The sequence below is a fragment of the Bos grunniens genome, chromosome 10 (genome assembly GCF_055505025.1).
Source record: "Bos grunniens cultivar Pamir isolate PY7600 chromosome 10, Bosgru_T2T1.0, whole genome shotgun sequence".
In the NCBI taxonomy this organism is placed as follows: domain Eukaryota; kingdom Metazoa; phylum Chordata; class Mammalia; order Artiodactyla; family Bovidae; genus Bos; species Bos grunniens.
This window is the reverse complement of record NC_141174.1, coordinates 15,138,022-15,163,084: the sequence shown is the minus strand read 5'-3', so window position 1 is coordinate 15,163,084 and position 25,063 is coordinate 15,138,022. Positions and strand designations below refer to the sequence as shown.

Sequence of the window (25,063 nt, the reverse complement as noted above, 5' to 3'; positions counted from 1 at the left end):
TTCTAAAATATATGTTTATATTATATACACTATATATATATACGTACACACAAAAGCCTTTCTACCATGCTTGATAAAGGCTTGAGAAAGAACAACAACCAAAAAAGAGATGGAGGATCTTTTACTTTTATCCAGTTTGTTTCACTTTTTCTATTTCATATTCAGTGCCCCCATTTCATCAAGTTTACATTTTTCAGTTTCTCCAACTCAGTTTGGTTTTGTGCATTAACTCTTTATTTTGTTTTAATTTGTATTGGAGTTTAGTTGATTTGTACTGCTGAGATAGTTTTGAGTGTACAGCAAAGTGAATGAGTTATACATATACATATATCTACTCTTTTTTAGATTCTTTTCCCATATGGATCATTACAGGGTACTGAGTAGAGTTCCCTGTGCTAAACTGTAGGTCCTTGTTAGTTATCTGTTGGAGGAAGAAAAATTGGGAGTTATATCAATCCCAAACTCCCAAATATAAATCCCAACTTTTCTTCCTCCTTTTTTCCCCCGTGGTAACCATAAGTTTGTTTTCTACATCTGTGACTCTACTTCTGATTTTAAATGAGTTCATTTGTTCAATTTTTTTAAGATTCCACATATAAGCAATATCATATGGTATTTGTCTTGTCTGACTTACTTCGCTCAGTACGACAATCTCTAGTTCCATCCATGTTGCTGCAAATGTCATTATTTTGTCCACTTTTATGGCTGAGTAATACTTCAGTGTATATATACCATACCTTCTTTATCCACTCTTCTGTCGATGGACATTTAGGTTGCTTCCATGTCTTCGTTATTGTAAATAGTCCTGCAATGAACATTGGGGTGCATGCATGCTTTTGAATTATGGTTTTCTCCAGACATATGTGCACTAACTACATCCTCTCAGGAACCCTGTGCGGTGAGATCTGTGATCATCCGCATTTTATAGCTGAGGGAATACAGACATGGAGAAGTTGAGCATCTCACCCAAAGTCTTCTGCTAGTAAGAAGCAAGGCTGAGATTCAGACCTACATCAGCTCTGTAACCTTGAGCTGGTCACTCATCCTCCCTGAGTCTCCATCTCCTTATCTGTTAATAGCATGATAATGGTACCCACTCCCCCACAGAGTTGCGTGTGAAACACTGAACCCCCGGCCTGGCACAGGAAGTCCTTAATATAAGCATGCCCTCATCACAGAGGAGTTCCTCTCCTCTGAGGGAGGTCTGCAGGGAGCTGAAGGTCCTGCAGGCACCTTAGGGGCCAAACTGAGCAGCCATCTTTGAAACACCCAAGTACTGGGTCTTTGAAACACGGCGGGAAGCATTCCAGTCTCGGGCTTTGGTTTAACTCTTGAGTGAAATCAAAGGAATATGTCCAGAATCTTAAGAACTAGGGGGAGACAGGAGGGCCAGGGACCAGGAGCGTGCTGTGGGCAACACGGGATGAGGTGGACATCTGGCCTTTTTCTTGGTTCCTAAGATCTGAAGCCCCTTCCTGGGCTGGGAGAGTCCCACCTTACAGGCTCTGGGAGGGGCAGCTGGGATTTGTAGCTTGGACCTACACCAGACACACGCACTCTGGGCTCGATTCAGGAGCTGGCAGCCGAAGAAGCTAAGGCCACAGAGACCTCCCTCTGGCATCTGTGTCTGTGTGGTTGGATGGAGCCTCTGAGCTGTGGTGGGGAGGAGGGGATAGTTCTGAGTGCCACCCACGGGTCAGCGGTGCTCGTGGTGGCAAGCTGTGATGTCCTCAGGGGACCAGGCTGCCCTGCCAAGCGGGGACCTGGCTTGGGATTGGTTTTGTCTGGTAGTTTTTAAACAAAAGAAAGCAATGATTGGCAAGGCAAGCCTGTGTCCTAAACACTGACCTTGAACTAAAGGGAAACGGTGACCTTGAACTAGAGGAAAGGGACAGTGCTCCTTCAGGAAGGAGACATTCTGGAGAAGAAGAGAAACTGAGGGCACTGGGGTGGGGTAGGGGAGCGGCTTCCGGGGCTCAGCGGGGCCTTTTAAGGAGGGACAGTGTTGTGATCCTGGGAGACCTCTCTGCTGTTTTCCCAGCTCTTAGGGAGTCTGTCTTAGAGAGTCTCTTGGACGGCAAGGAGATCAATCAATCCTAAAGGAAATCAGTCCTGAATATTCATTGGAAGGACTGATGCTGAAGCTGAAGCTCCAGTACTTTGGCCACCTGATGTGAAAAACTGACTCCTTACAAAAAGATTCTGATGCTGGGAAGGCAGGAGGAGAAGGGGACGACAGAGTATGAGATGGTCGGATGGCATCACCGACTCAATGGACATGATTTTGAGTAAACTCTGGGAGTTGGTGATGGACAGGGAGGCCTGGCGTGCAGCAGTTCATCCGGTTGCAGAGTCAGACAGGACTGAGCGACTGAACTGAAGCTGACTGGCTGGATGTGCCTGGGATGAATGAAACCAGCCCCCATATGCTATGGTATAATGTGAAAAGAACTGGTCTTTTCCCCAGTTCCTAGCATGTGCTTCAAAAAGCCCTTGAAATTTCCTGAGTGAGGGGAGTGCCTTTGTTATGCTAATGAGGGGTCTCAGGGTGGGCCCCACCTAGATAGCTTCCTAGACAGACCACAGGTGTGAGCTGACCGGTTGTTCAGCCAATAGAAGGACAGGGAGCTGGAGACTGAGTCACTCATTAGGCAGTGTTCAATCAGGCCCGCCTACACCGTGAGAAGTAATGAAACCCCAATGAAAACGCTGGACACGGGGGTGGGGGGGGTGGGGGATTCTGGGGAGCGTCCTGGGAGGTGACGTGCCCCAACTCCACACCCTCTCCCCCAGGTCTTGCCCTGCAGGCCTCTTCATCTGGCTGCTCCTGAGTTGTAACCTTTATAAAATAAATGAAACTGCCATCAACAGAACAGCACTTAAACAGTGAGTTCTGAGGGTTTAGGGTAGTGAATTACCAAACCTGAAGGGTCATGGGAACTCACTACTTTGTTTCTGGCTGGTCAGACATGCTGGTCCTGGAGAACCCCGCTTGTGGCTGGAAGCACAGTGGAGTAGTGTGTGGGGGACCCAGTGCTTAACCTGTGGAGTTGACGCTAACTCCATTAACTGCATTGCGGCAGACCCCAGGTGATGTCATCCCAGGCGCAGCAGAAATGGAAGATGTGTACGCAAAGACACGCTCGCATCTGAATTACAGGGCATGGTATGTGTCCTTGAATGTGTCCACGCCCAGCAGGAAAGGCTTGCCTGTGTACTAACCCCTAGACCCACCTGCCAGCATCCTAACAGCAGGGTTTCAATGCAGCTGCTCCTGAGGGTGTACCACTCTCCCGGCTGTACCTCGATCTTGCCAGCAGAGGGCGCTCCAATCCCACAAGTCCTCTGACTCAGGACCGCGGTCTCAGCTCTATGGCAGGGTTGGGGGAAAACACAAAAAGAAAACAGGATTCCAGACTGGCTCAGGGAAATCAAATCCTTACTGTTGTTTAGTCTCTAAGTCGGGTCCAGCTCTTTTGAGATCCCATCGACTGTAGCCTGCCAGGCTCCCCTGTCCTTGGATTTTCGCAGGCAAAAATACTGGAGTGGGTTGCCGTTTCCTTCTCCAGGTCATCTTTTTGACCCAGGGATCAAACCCATGTCTCCTGCATTGCAGGTGGATTCTTTATCACTGAGCCACCTGGGAATTCTTACTGGGTGCCTGCAAAAAGGCAGCAATGCAGCCGGCTTCAGCAACACAGGAGTGGCCTGGGTCAGAACCCTCAGTCTGCCCCCTCACCGTCGATGCAGCTTCTTGAAGCCTGAGCTTACAAAACAGGGGCCCTCTTTTTTTTTTTTTTAGGGGCCCTCTTTAAAAAAAAAATACAAATTTACAAATATGATGTCAGGCATAGTACACTCATCCCAGACTGGACCGTGAGCCCCTGGAGTCTGGGCTGAACTGTCCACACATAGACCCCCACGCCGAGCACCATTCCTGGGGCAGAGCAGGGGGGAAACGCAGAGATACTCAGTGGATACAGTCAAAGATGGGAGAACGAGCAAAGCGGTCCCTGCTCTCAGCAGCCCCGCTGTGGGGTTTCCTGAGAACTGTTCCTGCAGACACGCTCCCGGGCACCCTGGCAGTGCCCGCTGCAGATGCGTTTGGGGTGAACACCCACAGAGGCTCCCAACAGCAGGACGACTGGCCCCGAGCTGTGGCTCTGGCCAATCGGTGGAAGCAGATGCTGCAAGGGCACCAGAAAATCGGGGGACTGGACACCCGTTGGGAGATCCCCAGGGCGGATCCGCAGGGAAGAATCCACATGGGTGTTTCTTCCAAAAGAGGCCCCCCTGGTGACACACTCCCTGGCCCCCCAACCTCACAGGGACAGACTTCCCAACTGCCGCAACCCCCGCCTCACAGAGCTGGGGAGGCGATAAATCAGCCAGGAACCAGCCAGCTCGGGGTGGGGGGGTGTCTCCAGTGAAGGAGCCTCAGTGGTGGGCACCCTGACAGAGTGGTGAAGAGGGTGACCCCACACTCAGTTCTGCCCCCTTCCCAGCCCCTGGCCGATGCAGAGCCCCACCTGGCCCTACTCTGGTTCAGCAGGGGTGAGGGGCAGGCCAGCGGGTAGGGGTGCAGGCTGGGCGTCCTGCCGACCCGTGTGGCAACCCTGACGCAACCCCTTCCCACCTTCCCTTGTTCTTTATGGGGGGTCTTACCACATGCCAGGCCCTGTGGGTGGCACCAGGGTCAGAACCTTGAGCGTCGCCATAGGCCAGATGTGAATTCAAGGGGCAGCTCCACTCAGGGACACGGGGCTTAAGCCCAATCAGAGAGGCGGACATTGATCAGACAGGCACGCCAACAGGGCCACTCTGATGACTGCTGCAGAAGGGCAGCATGGGGACAGCGAGGCAGCCCTTTGGCCTAGAACCAGCTTCCAGCTAATCTGACTCTCACTGTGACAGTAACAGTGAGACCTGCCGCCTACAGCTTTGTGAGAGTCGATGGGACCCCGCACACAGACCGCCCAGGACCCCTGGCCAGGTCCTCGGTGCACCCTAAGCGGAGGGTGGCGAGCTTTCTCATCCCTAGGCCGGTGGGAGCCTGGGGGTGCGGCTGCAGTCAGAACGAGCTCACCCAGGCTGTGGCGGCCAGGGCAGAGGAGCCGGGTCAGGCCCACCTTCCCTCCGGACTCAGCCTTTCCCTGCAACTGGAGGGCCGGCTTCCCGCCTGCTCCCTGACCTTGGCCAGGCGCCGCTGCCAGAGCCCAGCACAATTTCCAGGTCAGTACACTCCTGGATCGGGCCCCACCATCCCCCAGGGGCAGTCATCCTGCCAGGGGGCGGCTGAGCCAGCCGCTGTGCTGGGGAGACCAAGAAAAAAGCAACCGGGCTTGGCCCGGCGGATGCCGGGTCTGCAGCTGGTAAAGCCACACTGAACACCCCCCTCGCTCCCGGCTCCACCTCCCATGCAGAGGGGACGGTCCTGATGGAGATCTGAAGTCTAGGGCGGCAACCGCCCCACCACCGAGTCCTGCCCAGAGCCCTGGGCCGCTGAGGGGAGCCTGGGCTCAGCCACCCCCACCATCCCTCCTCCCACCATCAGGGGTGGGGGAGTCCCCAGGCCCTTCTTGCTGCCTCAGTTTCCCCGGTGGGGGAGGTCAGGGTGGGGCATCACTGATGACACTGATCACAGCATGAGATGTGAAGGAGCAGAGGTGGCGGTTGGGGGGGGTCTGGGGTTTCCTGGTCAGATCTGCCTTCCAGCCAAGGTCCAAGAGACAGACAGGGTGGGGCCTCGAGGGCCCAGGACTTTCTGGGAGCAAGGCTGGTTTTATGGGTGTGGCCTGTGCGGTCACAAGGGGTGGGGGGTTCCATAATTAGGAAGCCCTGGGGCTTGGTTTCCTGCTCTGCTGTCACTGTCGTCAGACTCTTAATAATTTTCTAACAGATATAGCCCCACAGACTCTTTGTCCGGTCCTGCCTGACATTGGCACACCGAGAGCCGTCCCATCTCGGGGACAGAATTGGGGGGTGCTGGAGCGACCAACCACCACCTCCCACCCCCTAAACACTCCAGTGATGATGAAGACACCAGAGGCCTCCTCTCGACTTTGGCCAGGTGGAACCTGTGATTCTGGAGGGCAGGGGAGATGCAGAGCAGCCCTGAGCTCACCAGGGGCAGGAGAGGCCAAGGTCAGGGGAGAACTCACCCCTCCCTCTTTGCCCCCTCCACCCCCTCACAATAGGGGAGGGGGAGCCCTGACCACCTCCTTCGAGCTGAGTTCTCACCCGTCCATCAGAGGATGCTGCGATGCCTAGGCAGGCGGGCAGAGACACCGGCCCGAGGCGGGAAGGCTGCAGCCAGCAAGACCAGCCCAGGGCCCCCGCTCTGGCCTCCAGTCTCCAGCCAGGAGGTAATTCAGAAATTCCTCCAGAATGCTGCCCAGGCCTGCTGGCCTCACTGCCCCAGTCTAAACCCGCCCGCCTCGGCTGCCTGACTCCTGGTTTCCACTTCCCAGAGGCCAGCGGCTGCTCCCGCCCCCTCGCTCACAGCTGGTCCAGGGTCCGGGAAACCAGCTGGCAGGCAGGGAACTGGCCCTGGGTTCCTCGGCTCCACAAAAGAGGGCAGAGAGGAGGCCCAGCCCGGTCTGCGGGGTGGGGAAAGAGGCGAGACTGAGCCTTGGGGATCTGCCCGAGGCTCAGCCTGGAGCCTGGCCCAGTTTTCAGAAGCCAGCCCGGCGGAGTCTTGCCCTTCCTGGCAGAGGGCTCCAGGCAGGAGCCAGAAACCCTGGGCGGGCCCTAACCCAGCACCCCAACCTTCTGTGCCCAGAGGGTGAGAACTGGGCTACCCCACCCCCACCCCCACCCCAGGCTCCTTCCCCAGCATCTCCCAGGATCCCAGAATCGCTCACCCGCTCCCCATCAAGATGCAGATTTTCTCAGGGAGGCTGGGAGAGGCCGGAACCCCTGGCAGCATTTCCCTTCTTCGTGTCTGCGGGAAGCTGGGCCAGCCAACCTCAAGAAAGACCCAGAGGAAAGGGTGAGGGAGGCAATTCGGTCAAACTGGCAGTGAGACTTCTGCAGGGGAGGAAGTGAAGGGAAAGTCGCTCAGTCGTGTCCGACTCTCTCTGTGACCCTGTGAACTATACAATCCATGGAATTCTCCAGGTCAGAACACTGGAGTGGGTAGCCATTCCCTCCTCCAGGGGATCTTCCTGGCCCAGGGATCGAACCTAGGTCTCCTACCTCGCAGGCGGATTCTTTACCAGCTGAGCTACGAGGGAAGACTTTAAGGAAGGGGACAAAAGGGTCGATGAGTTTACCGGTTTCAAAACCACGTCCAGGGCAGGTTTTGCTACCAGGGCCACTAGCATCACGAAGGCCCCTCCTGGGCTGGATGCTGAGGGCGCAGAGCAGGTCAGAGCTCCGAAGTAAGAGCCCAGCTTTGCCACTGACCGGCCACAGGAGCCTGGGCGGAAGGCGACAGCTCTCGTCTGCTGCTTCCTTACCTGTAAGGGGGGAAATGGTCGCCCCCTTCCCGGGGGCGCTGTGGGTGTCACTAGGCATCCTGGGGGGCTGGGCGCCGTGCCTGGCTCAGAGGGTGCCCCCGCGGCCAGCATCGCCCTTTTCCACGGCGGTAACTCTGCTTGGCCCTGGCCCGAGCTGCGTCCCCCACATTCCCATGGCCCAGCAGCACTTCTGGGCCTGGTTCTCAGACTCAGGGTGTCAGCAAGCTGGAAGTGGACACGGCCGTCCTGGGAAAGGGCTCCTGAGGCCCCCCCAGGAACACTTGGCCCCCAGCGTGGTGGAGCCTGTCTCCGCTCCTCACCTTCCCCCATACCACGGCTAGCACCAATTCCCAGTGGCCGGGCGAACCTTCCCAAAGGACCCCCATGGTAAAGCGTCTGCCTGCAATGGAGGAGACCCAGGTTCGATCCTTGGCCCAGGAAGATCCCCTGGAGAGGGGAATGGCAACCCACTCCAATATTTTTTGCCTCGAGAATCCCATGGACAGAGGAGCCTGGTGGGCTGGCTACACAGTCCATGGGGTCGCAAAGAGTCAGACACGACTGAGTGACTGAACAATAACAACATTGAAAGAATCCAGAAATACCCTGGCTCACGTCCAGGTTTCCCGAGTCTACAAAGCTGCAGAACACACGTCTTCACTCCTCATCTCCTTGGAGAGTAAGAGGGCCCCCCCCTCTACACCCGCAGGGCCTTGAAGTTCTGAAAGTCAAGCACGGCCCTCACGGCCAACCCTGGAAGGGGTCCCTGCCAAATACTCCTGCATAACCAGACGCCCCTCCGCCCTCCACTTCCTGCTTCTCAGAAACCCCTGAGCAGAGCTTCCCCCCAACCGTATTCCCCTCCTGCCTTGACTTCTCTGTTCCTGCCTGAGGCCTGACTCTTGGCCCCCGACTTTTAGCCATGACCTCTAGGCCTCTACACCTCTGACCCCTCCCACCTGTCCCCCTCAGTCTCCCTGACATCAGACAGCGCCGCTGGCTTTGCGTGTAAAGCTTGGAAACAGCCGATAGAATGGGCATTGTCATCCCCTCGGAGGTTACAGCATTCACATTTGGCTGCTGGAAAGTACAGAGGGACGGGGTGCTGGCTCCTGGCTCCCCAACTCTGCAGGGCCTCCCCAGGGGCTGGGCAGGAGGGAAACCGGCTCAGCCTCGGAGGTCCTGAGGTCTCACCAGGCTCTGTGATTCAAGGACAGCCAGCACCTGGGAGCCGGGTGAGTCTACGGCCCTACAAAGGACAAGAGCACTTAACTCAGCAGCTCCACGACCTTGACCTCACTGGTATTCGTTTCTTCCTCTATAAACCGGGATCAATCCCACCTCGCAGGCGGAGGTGAAGAGTGAGTACTGTGTGTAGTCTTTGAGCCATGATGGGTTCGTGTGTGGTCAGTTGTCAATTACGCTTCATCAGGTTTGCGTGCACATGACATCTATTCTTCGTGCAGAATTGAGTTGATGTGTTCTTGTCTGACAAGATTTGGAAACATAGATGCTCAATATGTGCTCGGTTTCCCTGAGCTGGGCACCATGAAAACACACATTCCCCCATGGACTTCTCTCTCTCCTTTGCCCAGAACGAGCCCCCCTGCACTTTGCAGGCAAGCACCACGAGGATGAATCTTCGCTTGGCACCCCCACACAGTCCCTTTGCTCCAGGAGATCCGTGGAGATCCCAGGGTGGTCACCCTGGGGTGGACTGGAAGGCTGAGCCTCCTGGGATCCCCAGGGCAGGAATTCCTGAGCAAGGCTGGACTCAATTTCTGGACTCAATTCCACATTCCTTACCCTCTGACATGCAAACATGTAAATTTTCTTTTTCCCATTACTAAGCTTGATTTTTGTCATAAACCACATTCATCCTTCTATCATCTCAAAGAACACAGAATTTAATTTGATAACTTCCAGAGAAACTTAGTCACTGCAGTGGTTTCTAAATTGTTTCATGATTAAACTCCATTACAATCAGGATTTCGCTCATTAACCTCCTCCTCTCTGGGGCTGATTCTAACTTTGGGGGTCCAGGCAGTTTCCCAGGATTGGTGCATTGGAGTCCGTGGCTCAATCTTGATCTACCCTGTGTAGCTCATACGCTGTCCTTGGGCCTGACACCCGCACCAGATCCCTCCAGCCCCTAGCCCGGCCTCTGCATCATCCTTGCCCCTGCAGAAAGACGTAGGGGTACATTCCCATCGAGGGGTCTGGGGACTCCCGATGGGGTTGCCCAGGACTCCATGTTGTCGTCACTAAATTCTGTCCTACTCTTTGCAACCCCGTGGACTGCAGCACTCCCGGCTCCTTTGTCCTCCACTATCTACCGGAGTTTGCTCAAATTCATGTCCACTGAGTTGATGATGCTAGCTAACGATCTCATCCTCTGCTGCCTCCTCCTCCTCCTGCCTTCAATCTTTCTCTGCATCAGGGTCTTTTCCAATAAGTTGGCTCTTCGCATCAGGTGGCCAAACTATTGGAGCTTCAGCTTTAGCATCATTCCTTCCAAGGAATATTCAGGGTTGATTTCCTTTAGGATGGACTGGTTTGATCTCCTTGCAGGTGTTTCTCCTCCCAGCCATCTTGGTTCCTGCTTGTGATTCATTCATTCCAGCATTTCGTGTGATGTACTCTGCATAGAAGTTAAATAAGCAGGGAGATAACATGCAGCCTTGTCGCACTCCTTTCCCAATTTTGAACCAGTCAGTTGTTCCATGGACTGACTGTCTTCCCAGAGCTACAGCCAGAAATCAGCCACTGGTCCCTTTACTCTTAGTTACTCAAATATAACCAGGGCTTCTAGAGTCTGGCCCCGAGGATTCACCCAGCCAGGGCGGAGGTGAGAAGATGCACACTGAGTTCCCCACCCAATGCCCAGCTGTCTTCCTCCCTGGGTGATGGGGAAGGGGAACAAAGGAAGGTGGCAATTAGTCTCGCCTGATCTATGTCCCATCTGTAACCGTTAAGCAAAGTAGAAGCTTCAAGTCTGCGTCCAGATTCATCATCTCGCAGTTTCAAGCCTGAGGGGGGTCTTAGGCTTCCTGGTCAGCTAGGACTTGCCTGTTGTCTCACTGCTTCAGGGAGAGGAAGGAATATAAAGCCCTCCCACAAGAACCACTGCTGAGGTCATAACCTACAGTGTCCTCTGCTGGGAGCTGGGGCCCAGAACCACGGACAGGAGGGCCCGAGAGCCACCTCCTTCCTCTTCCAAGGAAACAGAGATGATGGTCGATCTCGCCCCCTCCCCCCCGCCAACCCCGCCATAGACCAGAAAGGGCTCCCCTGCAGGCTGGCTTTCTGTACCGTCCCTGGTCCAGCTCCTTTCAGAGAAACTCAGCTTCAGCCTGCTCTGGCTCTTCCTGCTCCCCACTCACTCCTGCCTGCACACCCTGGTCCAGAATACAAGCTTCCAGTCAGAAAGACTAGGCTGTACCTGCCTCTAGCACCCACCACCAGTGTGAGTTTGTTGGCCACATACAACTTTCGGCTTCAGCTTGCTTGTCTGTAAAATGGGAATAATAGTCACACTTCCTTCCTCGGGATGTGAGAATGAGACGAGAGGATGAGTGTCAAGTGCTGAGTTCAGCGTCTGAAGTCAAGAGTCAAGAGAAGGCAGTAATTTTTATTTCGGTTTTATTTATCATCGTGCCCATCATAGCAGGGAAACGAGTTGATGCACCGCCCCCTAACAGAGCCCACTGGTCAGGCACTAACCCAGGAGAAGGTGCAAACGCTGGGTCCAATGACCGGTCTGGGTGGCTGTGCTTTCCGGCACTTCCCAAGAAGAGGACCCATTTTGCCAAGCTGTTTTAGGGGCTGGAGAGAGAGGCCTTCACCAACGAATAAGCTCAGTACAAGAGCTGTTTACTGAAGCACCTTCCAAAGAGGACGGGCTGGTCCTGCAGGTGTTCATTGTTAGAGAGGGGTCAGCAGCTCAGGTCAGGCCAAATTCCCCGGAAGAGTAAAGAAGAAACAGGCTCATTCCTCTACCCTGCCCCGCCTCCCGCCTCAACCCCCGATCAGTCTCGCCTTCAAACTGATGTCAAACAAATAACTTAAATAACACAGTGTGAAGGCATTCTGAATTATTAATGGGCCAGGACACTGCACATCCCTGCCTGGGCCTCCTGCCTCCCCAGGGGCTACTCTGAGCAGAAGCGTAGTCAGAGAAAAAGTTGGGGGAGAAGCCCAGAAGTGGTAGGGGCGGGGTGGGGCTGGGAAGCCATGTCTCCAAGGCATCCCCTGTGGCCATCTTTTCTGCGGTTCGCCTCTTGCCTTCTAAGGCTCTCTCTGGAACGGGGGCTACTCAAAGTGCCGTCAAGGGCCCTTCTGCAAACCGCTTGCTCAGGTCCAGGGTGGGACAAGCACAGAAAGTGTCTGCAAACATTTAGATGCTTTCCCATCATTTCGGCAAAGTTAACTTACGACAGCTGAATCTAATCATAATACAAAAATTTTACTTGTATTTTGTATGTCCCTTGTCCATTTCATTTTTTTCCCAATTCTTTTGTGTTATGTTTTACAATAGAAGCCGGCCATTTTAAAAAATTTTATTGAAGTCTAGTTGATTTACAATTTAAGTTCTGCTGTACAGCAACAGGACTCAGTTATAACATATATGTATATGTTCTTTTTCATAGTCTATTCTATTGTGGTTTATCACAGAATCCCCAGCGGCTCGTTGGTAAAGAATTTGCCTGAAATGCAGGAGACGTGGGTTTGATCCTTGGGTTGGGAAGATCCCCTGGAGAAGGAAATGGCAACCCACTTCAGTATCCTTGCCTGGGAAATTCCATGGACAGAGGAGCCTGGCGGGCTACCATCCATGGGGCTGTGAAAGAGTTGGACACGACTTAGCCACTAAACAACACTGAACACAGTTCTCTGTGCTATACAGTAGGAACTTGGTTTTATCCACCTGATGCGTAACAGTCTCTGCAAACCCCAAACTCGCGGTCCTTCTCTCCCTCATCTCTCCTCCCCCTTGGCAACCACAAGTGTGTTCTCCATGTCTGTAAGCCTGTTTTTGTCTCGTATCTCAGATTCCACATATCAGCAATAGCATATATTTGTCTCTTTCTGGCTTACTTCTCTTAGTATGATAATCTCTAGATCCATCCATGTTGCTGCACATGGCATTATTCCACTCTTTTTTATGGCTGAGTAATATTCCATTGTAAATATGCACCACGTATTTTTTAATCATTCATCTGTCTATAAACATTTAGGTTGCTTCCATGTCTTGACTGCTGTGAATAGTGCTGTTGTGAACATAGGGGGACGTATGTGGATTTTATCTGGGTATATGCATAGGAGGAGAATTGTTGGATCATAGGGAAACTCTATTTTTAGTGTTTTGAGGAACCCCCATACCGTTTTCCATAATGGCTGCAACAAGTTACATTCCTACCAATGGTGTAGGAGGGTTCTCTTTTTTCCACACCTTCTCCGAGCACTTGTAGACTTCTTAATGGTGGTCATTCTGACTAGGGCCCGCCATTGATTAGAAATGACAAAGAAAACAATTGGCCCAGAGAGCTGGAGAAGCACCGCTCCAGACGCCTCTTCATCTTGGTCTTAGCAACCCTCGCATCAACAAATTACATTAAAATGCGCTGCTTAGAAAGACTGTGCGTAGGAGGCGCCAAACACCCCTTCCCAGGTCAGGTCTCCTACCTTAGTTATCCAGCTGGAAGCGTCCCTCCTCCATCAAGCCCTCCCTGCCATCAAATTCGGAGAAGGCAATGGCACCCCACTCCAGTACTCCTGCCTGGAAAACCCCATGGACGGGGAGCCTGGAAGGCTGCAGTCCATGGTGTTGCTGAGGGTCAGACACAACTGAGCGACTTCACTTTCACTTTTCACTTTCATGCATTGGAGAAGGAAATGGCAGCCCACTCCAGTGTTCTTGCCTGGAGAATCCCAGGGATGGGGGAGCCTGGTGGGCTGCCATCTATGGGGTCGCACAGAGTCGGACACGACTGAAGCAACTTAGCAGCAGCAGCAGCCATCAAATTCTTAGCCCTCTCTCCTTCCCCGGAACCCACAGGATTTACTGTCTGCACCACTCACTTGATAATTTAGCTAATAAAATATAATAATAACAATTGACTGCAAGGCTTTGTACTGTCACAGTACACACCCGTCCTTTGCGTCTTGCCTCTCGAGGCTACTTTGCAGCCTCTGTTGCAGACACTTGATTGCTGTGTGTGGACTCCTCCACTCCCAGCTGTGAGGCTCCTGGGCACCAAGCCTACCATCCACCCTCCTAGGGCCCTCCATCCTTGCTGGGCACCGCAGACGGCAGCAGACAGACAAATAGACAAATACACCAGTAGACCCAGTGGCCAGATTTGCTGGAGGAGACTTGGCAGCGGGTGGGGCAAGGGAGGAGCAAAGGAACTCCCTTCTCTTTGTTCAATATTTATTTCCAAGCACAGGGCTGTTTTCTTTTTGTTTTAAAACATGCTGATTTTTTTTTTTTTTTAAGCCATAGAGTAAAAAATGGGAAACCTCAGACAGCAGACAGCCACCAGCCTTGGGACCCCCTCTTCAGAGCCAACCACTCCTCCCCTCCCATCAAAGATGTGCGTGTATCTGCAGGCTCTTTTGTGTCCTTCTCTCCTATAATTCCAGGAATGTCCGTATGGAGCCTCAGGTGCAGGCGCCGACCTGCTGGGTCAGACTCACCTGACATGGATCTGGGGCCAGGCCCTGGCAGGGTTTATGGAAGGACACCTGGGAACTGGCCTGTCTCTAATTAAACTGAATAAACTAAGCTTGGGACTCTTCGGTGAGCCTAGTGCTCCAGCAGTTTGTTGACTCCTCTCTAGTTACAAGGGAGGAAACTGAGGCTCAGGGAGGGGAACTAATTGAAGTGAGTGGCAGGGATGGGGTAGGTAGAGGGTGTGGGGCTATGTTTCCCACGGCAACAGGCCTTAGGGCTTGTATTAGTTTCCAAGGGCTACCCTAATTACCACAAACTGGGTGGCCTAGGATAACAGAAATTTCTTCTGTCCAAGTGCAGGAGAATTTTATGGAATTGAATTTTATGGTGGCTCAGAGGTTAAAGCGTCTGCCTGCAATGCGGGAGACCTGCGTTCGATCTCTGGGTTGGGAAGATGCCCTGGAGAAGGAAATGGCAACCCAAGTCCAGTATTCTTGCCTGGAGAATCCCATGGATGGAGGAGCCTGGTGGGCTACAGTCCATTGGGTCGAAGAGTCGGACACAACTGAGCGACTTCACTTTCACTTTCAATGTAGGAAGCTGGAAGTCTGTAATCAAGGTGCCCGCAGGGCCCTGCCCCTCTGAAGGCTCTAGGGGAGGATCTTTCCTTGCCTCTTTCAGCCTCCGGAGGCTCCCAGTGTTCCTTGCTTTGAGGACACATCCCTCCAGCCCGAGCCTCTGTCATCACAGTGTCTCTGCCCCATGTTTCTGTGCGTCCTCTTCTCTTCTTAGGACACCGTGTGCTGTGCTTGGTCAGTCATGTCCGACTCTCTGCGACCACATGGACTGTTGCCCGCCAGGCTCCTCTGTCCATGGGGATTCTCCGGGCAAGAATACTGGAGTAATCTTTCTGACCCAGGGATCAAACCCACGTCTCCGGCATTACTGGAGGATTCTTTATCTTCTGAGCCACGAGGGAAGCCCCATGAGGACACGAGAGTGGATTTAGCCCCACCTTCCCAAATCTGCATGCTAAGTCACTTCAGTCATGTCTGACTCTTTGCAACTCTATGGACTGTGGCCCACCAGGCTCCTCTGTCCATGGGATTCTCCAGGCAAGAATACTGGAGTGGGTTGGCATGATCTTCCCGACCCACGGACTTAAACCTGTGTCTCTTACATCTCATGCTTAGCAGGCATGTTCTTTACCACTGGTGCCACGTGGGAAGCCAAATCTAGGATAGTTATACCTTGAGATCCTTAACTTAATGCATCTGCAAAGCCTCTATGTCCAAATATGGTCACCTTCTCAGGTTCCAGGTGGACATGAATGGGGTGGGTGGTTATCCCACCCTCTACCAGGCCTTCCTTCATAAACAGCTCCACAGGCAGACCAAAGGGCTGCTTTGGGCCCCCAGCCTCAGAGGCTCCAGGCAGCCTTAAACCTGGGGGTCGGTGGATGCAGAGGGGCAGCTTCAGGCCAGGAGCCGCATATCCAAGTTGCTTCCCTGTGCCAGGTTGGCACCCACCTCCTCCACCCCACCACCCCACCCCAACCCCAGCTGCTGTGAGTGTGAGCTGCTCTCAACTGACTCCTGAGAATTGCCCTAGCCTACTGGAGCTGTCTGGCCAGAAATGCTGATTGTTTCCAGACAGGAGCAATGATCGGATGATACCGGAATACATCAGGCCAGTCTCTGTGCTTCAGGAAGGGACAAACTCCTGGTGCCATTCATACTCCCGAGCTCCTCGTGGGACCAGCTGATGCGAGACCTCTGCCGAGCCCACCTGTTTGCCAAGCATCCTCCCTAGCCCCTTACTTCCCTTCCCTGCTTACATTTTCGCCTGACCGCCTCAGGCTCTGCTTCTAGGCAACCTGCCCTAAAAGAATGGGGGAGCGAGGCTGCCTGTAACAGCGAGGGGAACAGACCAGAAGGCTCTACTGCCTTCCTGAGCCAGCAAACCACCCAGCCGTCCCCCTCATTCAGCCCTCCCTGGCATTCACGGGGCGAGTACACCGTGGGCACCGAGCACCCCCGGGGGAGTGGGGAGCGGTGGAATGGGACTGACAGAGGAGGAAGGAATAAGGTAAACAGGTATCACCATGGAGCTTGTATTGTGGAAATAAGACACATAGGCATGAGCCAACTTGAGAGTAATTACAGAGGACATGTCAGCATTGCCAAAACCTGCCAGCAGCTCTTGGTTAGCTCACTCAGGGACAACTTGTGAAGGGTTTCCAAGCAGGAATTCACTTCTAGGTACTCCCCACCCGTGTCTCGGCCATAGTCTTTTGGCTAAAATACCAAGATGTGAAGGTCAACAGGACCAACTAGAGCCCATGCGCCACAGACCTCAAGGGCTGCTTAGGCGCTTGTTCATTCATTGGTTGGTGGGTTACTTAGCTAAAGAAAGAGAAAAAATGGGGCAACCCAGGCAGAAAGACAACATTGACTAGGCCTAAAGAGAGCCTGGCCTGGTTAAGGAAGTGCCAACAGTTCTATACGAAGGTGGGTGAAGAGGATGCCTGGAAATGAAGCCTGGGCGCTGGGCAGAGAGACACCGGGGGTGGGGGGGCGTGTGTGCTAAGCTTTAAATTAGGGCTTTACCTTGAAAGTTGTGGATAGCTACAGGATTATAAAAGGAAAATTACTTGAGTAGATTTTCATTTTCAAAGGATATCTTCGACATTGGTTTGGACAGTAATTTGGGATGCGGCGTATACATTATCTACTGCCGTATAATGGTGGTGGTGGTTTAGTCGCTCAGTCGGGTCTGACTCTTTCAATCCCAAGGACTGGAGCCTGCCAGGCTTCTCTGTTCATAGGATTTCCCAGGCAAGAATACTAGAGTGGGTTGCCATTTCCTTCTCCAGCCTCCACATAATATATTACTCTAAAACTTAGTGGCCTAAAAAAAACAAACACTTATCATCTGACGTGATAAGAAGGCCAGGAATCTGGGAGCAGACTAAGTGGTGGTTCTTGGATCAGGGTCTCTCCTGAGGTTACAGTCAAGCTGTCTGTAGGGCTGAAAGATCTGCTCCAAGATGGCTCACTCACACGATGCTGACAGAAGGCCTCACTTCCTCCCCGCGTGGGCCTCTCCTTGTGTGTGTGTGTGCTCAGTCACTCAGTCGTGTCTGACTCTTTGCGACCCTATGAACTGTTAGCCTGCCAGGTCCTCTGTCCTTGGGATTTCCCAGGCAAGAGTACTGGAGTGAGTTGACATTCCCTTCTCCCGGGGAATCTTCCCAGCCCAGGGATTGAACCCAGGTCTCCTGCACTGGCAGGCGGATTCTTTACCACTGAGCCACCTGGGAAGCCGCGAACCTTTCCTTAGGGCTGCTTATAAAGTAGCAGCCAACATCAGAGCCAGAGACCCAAGATGGGATGAGAAGGAAGCTGCAGGGACTTAATCACATCACTTATGCCATATGCTGCCTAATTCATTCTAACAGATATAGACACCTCGTCCTTCTCCATGAAGAGAATGGTGACTGGGCCTGAAGAGGACGGTAGAGTTAGAAGCCTTCTTGGCAGAGTCACAACAAATCCAGATGTCAAACGGCCTAGCACCTTTACTTCGGATCTGTGCCCTCTAGGTAGCAGCAGGTGAAGAATAAGAGCAAAGGAAGCTAAGCCAGGTAGGGATCTTACAAAGCAGTAGCCAATCCCAGTTGAAATGAACACTGAAGTCATAAGCTTTTACTTGGTAAGCTAAACTGAGTTTATACTTCCTAAAGAGCCCAAAAATGTTCCCCCTTTTCTCCAGGAGAGGTAGAATGGTCTTGGAAAGACTTAGGTTTTTACCAGGTGACTAGGCTCCAACATCAGAGTGTAGCCTTCAGTCAGAGAGTGAAAGGGAGAGAAACACCCCTAACATAGAGACTGTATGTTGCTTTAGCCCATCCAGCATCTAATTCTTTTTCCTGGTGGGACTCCACCCCTTCTCTCAGCCCTGGAAAGACTGAGCAGTCTGCCAGGCTCCAAAGAGGAGCACATGATCCAGGTCTAACCAAGGAGAACACCGGGTATCCTTGACCACCATGATTGGTCAGAAGCAGGCATGTGACCCAAGCTGGGCCAATCACAGCCCTCCTCAGCAATTTTCCTTGGAGAAAAAACTGCTGTCTCACCAGCATGGGTTGCTATGATGTAAGTCTAAGGTTGCTGATAGCTGTCTGGCCACCACCAGGCAAAAATTGGCTGAGAATGAAGCTTGCTCAAGGATAAGCAGCAGAAAGTGAAGGAAGGAACAGGCTCTTGATGACATCATCTGTGCACCTGATCCAAACAGACCTGAAAATAGCAACCTCTAAGACTTTGAGTTAACTGAGTCAAGAAATTCCCTTTTGGGGGTTGTATGGCACTTATAATTGAGAAACTTCTGAAGGGTACACCTCTTGGGAGACAACATGATAGAAGTGGGAGATCTGGAGGGAAAAGTAAAACACAAAGTCAGCATAACCAGATTATCTAATTCAGCCATCTCATCACAGCCAACCTCTGCAATTCTCCTTCTGAGGCTATCCCAGTCCTGGGAATTGTTTTATCAGGGGAGGCTTATTCCCTTCCCCATGCATGTGGGAAAGAGCCCACTGCACGATCCTGCAAAGACTCATAATTAGGAGGGTCAGGTGATGGTGTAACGGGGTTTCTCGAATGCTCAGCTATGCAGACCTCATCTGGTTCAGCCCTGTTCAAATCCAAACATTGTCCCTTCAGTTGGCCCCACTTAGTATCATTCAGTTCCTGCTCAAACTCTCCCATGGTAAGATCTGCCCCACCTCCTCGTCAGCTTTTCCACTGAGGCCAAGAACTAAGAGCATAGCTCGAAGCTTCTCCATCTTGCTAAGCCAGTTTCTGTTTCCCTGAAACTTCCACAGTCCCTGGCAACACAAGAAAATTCTAAACCCTCTTCCAAAGGCAGGTATGGAGAGTGCTGTGTCCCATTTTACTAACAGGGATTGGGTTCAGCTGTGTGAAATGGAAAGAGACCGCAGCAGCTTAAGCGAATGCAGAGGTAGCTGCTACTTCTTCACGTTATACTAGGGCCAGGCCACCCCGAGTCACTGTGACAACTCTGTGAGGTTCTTGATGTCCTCCTTCTATCCCTCTGCTCCACCACCCTTCACTAGTAGTTCCCATCCTTGTGGTTGCCTCACAGTTGCAAGGTGGCTGCTGCATCTCCAGACGCCAATCCACACTCCAGGCAGGAAGAAAGAAATGGAAAGCAATGAGAAAACAAAGCTTTTCCAGAAGCATCCAGCAGACTTCTCCTTTCGTCACATCGGCTGAAATTGTGTTGCATGGACTACACTAGCTGCAAAGAACTATAGGATATGTCTTGTTTGTTGAAATCTGGACTCATTGCGGCCGCAGCTAAAATGACAGTGCTGTTGGTACAGGAAAAAGCAAGAATGACCATTCGGTAGGCAACTAGAAGTTGCTTCAAAGGCTTTCTCTGGACAAAATTCTTCTATCGAGAAGCAACATTGGAATAAGGTCGATGCCTTGACTTGAGGGGGTGGGGTCAGATAGACCCCCCAACTCCAAGTACTGCCTGACCCCTTCCTTTCCCAAATGACTCTAGAAGATATTCTTAAGCAATCTGAGCTCCTGTTTGCTTGTTTCTTAAAGAGGATAAATGTGCTTTTCTCAAGGGTTTATGGAGTGATTAGAGCATCTCCATGTGAAGTATCTTAATACTGAGACACTCAACAAATGGTAATTCTTCTCCTACTTCCTGTCATTGCTCATCATGTGACATGTTTCTAGTTCTTTCCTCCTGAACATGCTCCCAGGATCTGCTTTAATGTCTTTTCCGAAATGTAACCCCAGTGTAGAATGTAAAACTCTACTACGCCTCCATGTGCAGCACAATGGGGATGCTTACCCTCCTTGCTTTGGGCATCGTACTTCTTACTCACGCTCCCTCATGTCTCTGGTGGTCTTGTGAGCACATGGTTAACAGCAGACGGGGGGAGCTTTGCATTCACTTCTCCCACCTTGGGCTCTTGGCCCATCAGCAGTAGACCAGAAGGAGCTAATCAGGGACCTGCATTAAGAGTCAGCTTTATTAAAGCAGAGCCGGATGCAGAACTGGCAGGACCTCCAACTCCCTTCCTCAACCCTGTAGAACCCTGATGAAACCTCCAGTCACAGGCAGAAAATCTGGAACCCAGGGATTGAGGGCCTGGCTGGACCCAGCCACAGAAGAGGACCTGCTTAAGCAGACTTAATCCAGAAAGCCCAAAGCTGGAGCTGCTCCCCCACCGCAGCTGACCATTGCCCATCCCAGGAGTGTCATGCCATCCCCAGACTATCCAATCACTTTGGAGGAAAGCAAGAAGGGTGGTGAAGGAGGCTGCGGGAAGCCAGATTATGTTTCCCCAAAGATGTCTGCCTACCCACTCCAGTATTTTTGCTTGGAGAATTCCATGGACAGAGGAGCCTGATGGGCCATAGTCCATGGGGTCTCAAAGAGTCAGATATGACTAAGTGATGAACATTTCACTTTCAAGAATGTCCACATCCTAGTCCTTGGAACCTGTGAATGTGTTACTTTATGTAGCAAAAGGGACTCTGCTGATGTGATAAAAAGATCTTGGAATGAGAAGATTATACTGGATAATACGTGGGCCCCTATGTGTTAATAATCATAAGAGTCCTTCTAAGAGGGAGACAAGAAGGTCAAAGCCTGAAGAAAGAAAGAAGGTCAAAGACTGAAAGGAGGTAATCCCATTATTCCATGGGATGGTGGCAGCAGAGGTTAGAGTAATGTGCTTTGAAGATGGAGGAAGGGGCCATGAGCCGAGGAATGCTGCTGTCTCTGGCACATACAGGGCACTCTGTCTGCATCATCTTTCTCGACATTCCAGCTCGGTGTGCAGTTTTCTATCTGCGTGTCTGTCTGACTCTGTCATCAGATGGACTGCTCCTTGGGGATTGAGGCTATCATAATTCCTCCTAAAAGTCTGAGTAGAATTAAGCCAGACCCTCCCCATCCAAGACTAGCACTACTGAGTGTCTCTGCTTTCATTTCATCCCAGCCCAGCTATTCACAGCTCATCACTCCAAATGGGAGGTCTCCCACTGCATCTGTGACAAGCTCTGGTTCAGTGTCCTGTCTTGGCCACCAATATAAGCGTCACCCTGGATACCTAGGGTTTTATTTGCATACCTACAATCCAAGTCCTTCCCTCGGAGTTTTGAATCAGAACCAAGAGGTTCCTGCCCAGATTAGTTGCTCCTTTGAAGAGAAGCCATGTTGTTTTCACTTTGCCTTTTCTACCCTGTGTTCTGTACATCCTAGAAAAACAGGCTATAGGTGGAGAGTGAGAGGCAGGAAACAGAGATGGGAGGAGAAACTCTCTGCGCTTCCACAGTGCCCCATTCCTGGTTTCAGTACATCCTTGAGGCCTAGAAGCAGGCCTGCCCTGGAATTTTTGAGACACCTCTGGGGTCTTTCCAATAGATTTCCTGTTTTGCTTAGCTCAGCCAGTGTTCATTTCCATCCATCATAAGCAAAGAAGTCCTGAAAAATTTGGAACAGAGCGTTGGCACATCATCCATGTGGTACGTTCCCAAACCAAATACGGTAAAGCCTCACTTACCCAGAGGTCACGAGTGTGTCCCCTTGCCCACGCAGAACACTATGGAAAACCCAGACAGAAGAAAGAGGGCCTGTTGTTCTGTCTTCCTGGCTGTGAGGTGAGGCCAGGAGGAGACAAATCATGGAGCAGGGTGGAGCTTGGGAAATGGCCATGGATTGGAATGTTGGGAACAGAAACCAGAGATGCCAGGATCCAGCAGTCAAAGAGAATGGGCAAAAGTCAAAGAGGAGCGGAGCGGGCCAAGGTCCAAGCTGGTGGGAGGAAGCCATCCTTCCGGCACCAGAGAGCCCTGACGAATGCGCTCTGTGAATGGACACTCCTCTTGAAGGCCCAGGACCACTGTCCCTGGCATCTCCCATCTTTGCTAGAGTCACTGAGTCCTGCAGTGAGTCTCCAAGGCCCAGCCAGGCTTGAGTCAGGCTCCCAAAGCTCATGCGCTGGCCCCATGTGTTGTCCAAGGGGCTGGATTCCACACTTCCTTTTTATTTAGGAAGCACTTAGTGTTACCAACTAGGGTTCTTGACCTTGGTCAATCAATAGAAATTGACTACAGGCCAGACAAGAAATTCAAGCAAGGCTTTATTGGGGCCCCAACTGCAGCAGGAAGAAAGAACAAATGACAGGTTCCCTTGCTTGCTTACGCCCTGTTCCCCAAGGTGAGGGGAGGCAAGCTTGTTCCTTATATGGGTTAAGTGTAGGACTGGGCCCAGGGATCAGGCCAAAGGGCTGGCTTAGATATTCTGCCCACCCCTCTGGTGCTGCTGAGTGCAGGGGACATGCTCAGTACCCTGCTTTTGTTCCTGACACCCTGTTTTTTGCTCCAGGCGCCTCAAAAGTGGCCAGTTGGGTTTTTTGATCTCTTTGTATCTTTTGGATCCAGAATTTGCCCCAACTGAGGTGCATGGAGTTATTTTTAGTCCCATACAGTTTTTTTGTATATCATTGCTCCAGGAGAGGTGTGTCCAGGTACAAGCTCTGCAGCACAGCAGCAAAGGGTCCCGGGCCCCAGCCTGTCCCACTAGCAAGCTTGATTAACCAGTTTCCCAGCCCACGGTGGACTGGAAATCCCGAGTTGGAAATGGGGAGAGATGCTATTAGAGAAATCACAGAGACAGTGGCCAGAACCAATAAGCCACAGCAGGGCTTCTCCACCGCATCGCAAATCATGAGCTGCCCTGTGCATCGCACGGCGTTTACCAGCATCCTCTGCCCACGAGATGCCAGTAGCACTCCCTCTATCTGTGTCAACGAAAAATGTCCCCAACGTTGCCACATGTCTCTGGGGGACAAACTCATGCCAGGCAGAGAACCATTGTGCTACAAGAAGAGAGTAAGAAACCATTTTAAAATATTCACAAGAACGACAACAAGGCCAATTAGTTAAAGGGGCAGAGCCCAGCATCTTTCCAGGCCCTTAAGGGTGAGTCCCTTATGGCAGATAGTCACACCATGCTTGCCACTGACCCAGAGCTGTCCTGGCCGGCTCTCCTGCCGCTCTACCATGCTGATGGAAATCCCCCCAAAGTGCCAGAGGGGAGCTGACCATCCCATTTAAGAAGGCCAGTTCTCGGAAAATGAGGGGTATTTACCCTCAAAGGGTGACAGCACTCCCTGTGGAGGACAGAACGTGGGATTCTTCTCTTCTCTTTAGCATCCTTTGCCAGTGCTTAGCAAGCACATAGTAGGCCCTCACTAAACTGAAATGAGTTACATTCAGTTTTAAAGGTTTCTACACTGACTGTAAAGAAAGCTGAGCACTGAAGAATTGATGCTTTTGAACTATGGTGCTGGAGAAGACTCTTGAGAGTCCCTTGGACTCCAAGGAGATCCAACCAGTCCATCCTAAAGGAGATCAGTCCTGAATATTCACTGGAAGGACTGAAGCCGAAACTCCAATACTTTGGCCACCTAATGCGAAGAGCTGACTCATTTGAAAAGACCCTGATGCTGGGAATGCTTGAAGGCAGGAGGAGAAGGGGACAACTGAGGATGAGATGGCTGGATGGCATCACCAACTCAATGAACATGAGTTTGGGTAAACTCCAGGAGTTGGTGATAGGCAGGGAGGCCTGGCGGGCTGCGGTTCATGGGGTCGCAAAGAGTCGGACACGACTGAGCGACTGAACTGACTGACGGACACTGACTCCATATGGCTTTGGGACTCTGGAAAGGATAAGATCCTCTCAATACTTGGAGGCCTATCTGCGATTCTGCCTCCCTGCCCGCACCCTCCCTGCTCTCCCATGACCCTTCCTGCCTTCCCAGTACCTTGACACCCCCCTCTCCCCTGCTCCCGTCCCACCCCGCCCTGTGCTTACCAGGTAGGTCCAGAGGAGTAAGAACCTCTTAGCCCGGTCAGAGCCCTTCCAGTGCTTCAGACGACCATATACATGGGATGTTTGAGGTGGGCAGCTCATGCCCCTTCTCCTTCCCCTAAAAGGGTATGGAAGATTGAGAGCTGGCCCATGGAGCCCTGATTTGTGAAGAAGTACTGCAGTCCAGGGGCTCCCCAGGTGGTGCAGAGGTAAAGAATATGACTGTCAATGCGGGAGATGGGGGTTGGATCCCTGGGTTGGGATGATCCCCTGGAGAAGGGAACGGCAACCCACCCCAGAATTCTTGCCTGGAGAATTCCATGGACAGAGGAGCCCAAGGGGCTACAGTCCACGGGGTCGCAAAGAGTCAGACCTGACAGCACACGCATCTGGAAGAGGTGAAGGGTGGGAAGATTTGCATCATGGGAGTTCCCAAAGGCTCCGCCTTAAGAGATCTGCTCTGAAATCTGGGGTCAGCTGGAAGAAGCTGGCCTGCTCGTGAGTCTAGATCCCCCTGGGAGCTAGTTTCCAGTGCAGAGGGCATGACAAACTCTTGTTCCTGCAGCCAGGAGCCAGAGACACTGAGAATGACAGTCACAGGAATGCCCTGGGACAGTTTTTCAGGCTGGCCACGATGAACCAGAAGCTCTGGAACAAGAGGCAGAAGGGGCAGCAGAGAAAAGGATGAGGGTTCACACTCAGGACACATTTTGGAGCACGCGTCTCAGGCATCATGCCAAGCGCCACGTCAATGTCAACCTGGGCTCTGCAAAGCAAAACCCCAGGGCACCGGGGTACTAGACAGTTCAGGGGACAGATAGCCCAACAAGCCGAGTCTCAGAAAGAGGAGGTGATTTTCCCGATATCACACAGCCATTAAGTAGCAGAGCCAGCGTTCAGACAAGGGCAAGAATGAGGTACAGAATGTCCAGCAATCAATAGACTGGCTAAATAAATAATGGTTTATTTATAGAACACTGGGTGGCCATTGACA

At 52.1% G+C, this 25,063-nt stretch overlaps 1 long non-coding RNA gene across 2 annotated transcripts; it reads right to left on the bottom strand.

Moving 5' to 3' along the window:
* Window positions 1-232: 232 nt before the first annotated feature.
* On the bottom strand, window positions 233-6,988 carry LOC147363956 (uncharacterized). 2 transcript variants are annotated; one of them, XR_015133946.1, is made up of 3 exons: window positions 6,864-6,988; window positions 3,235-3,370; window positions 233-805 (listed from the first exon to the last, which is right to left on the bottom strand). It is a non-coding gene; the product is annotated as an uncharacterized LOC147363956 (long non-coding RNA). The 2 variants fall into 2 exon arrangements; XR_015133945.1 differs by lacking the exon at window positions 6,864-6,988 and adding an exon at window positions 6,241-6,699.
* Window positions 6,989-25,063: the final 18,075 nt, after the last annotated feature.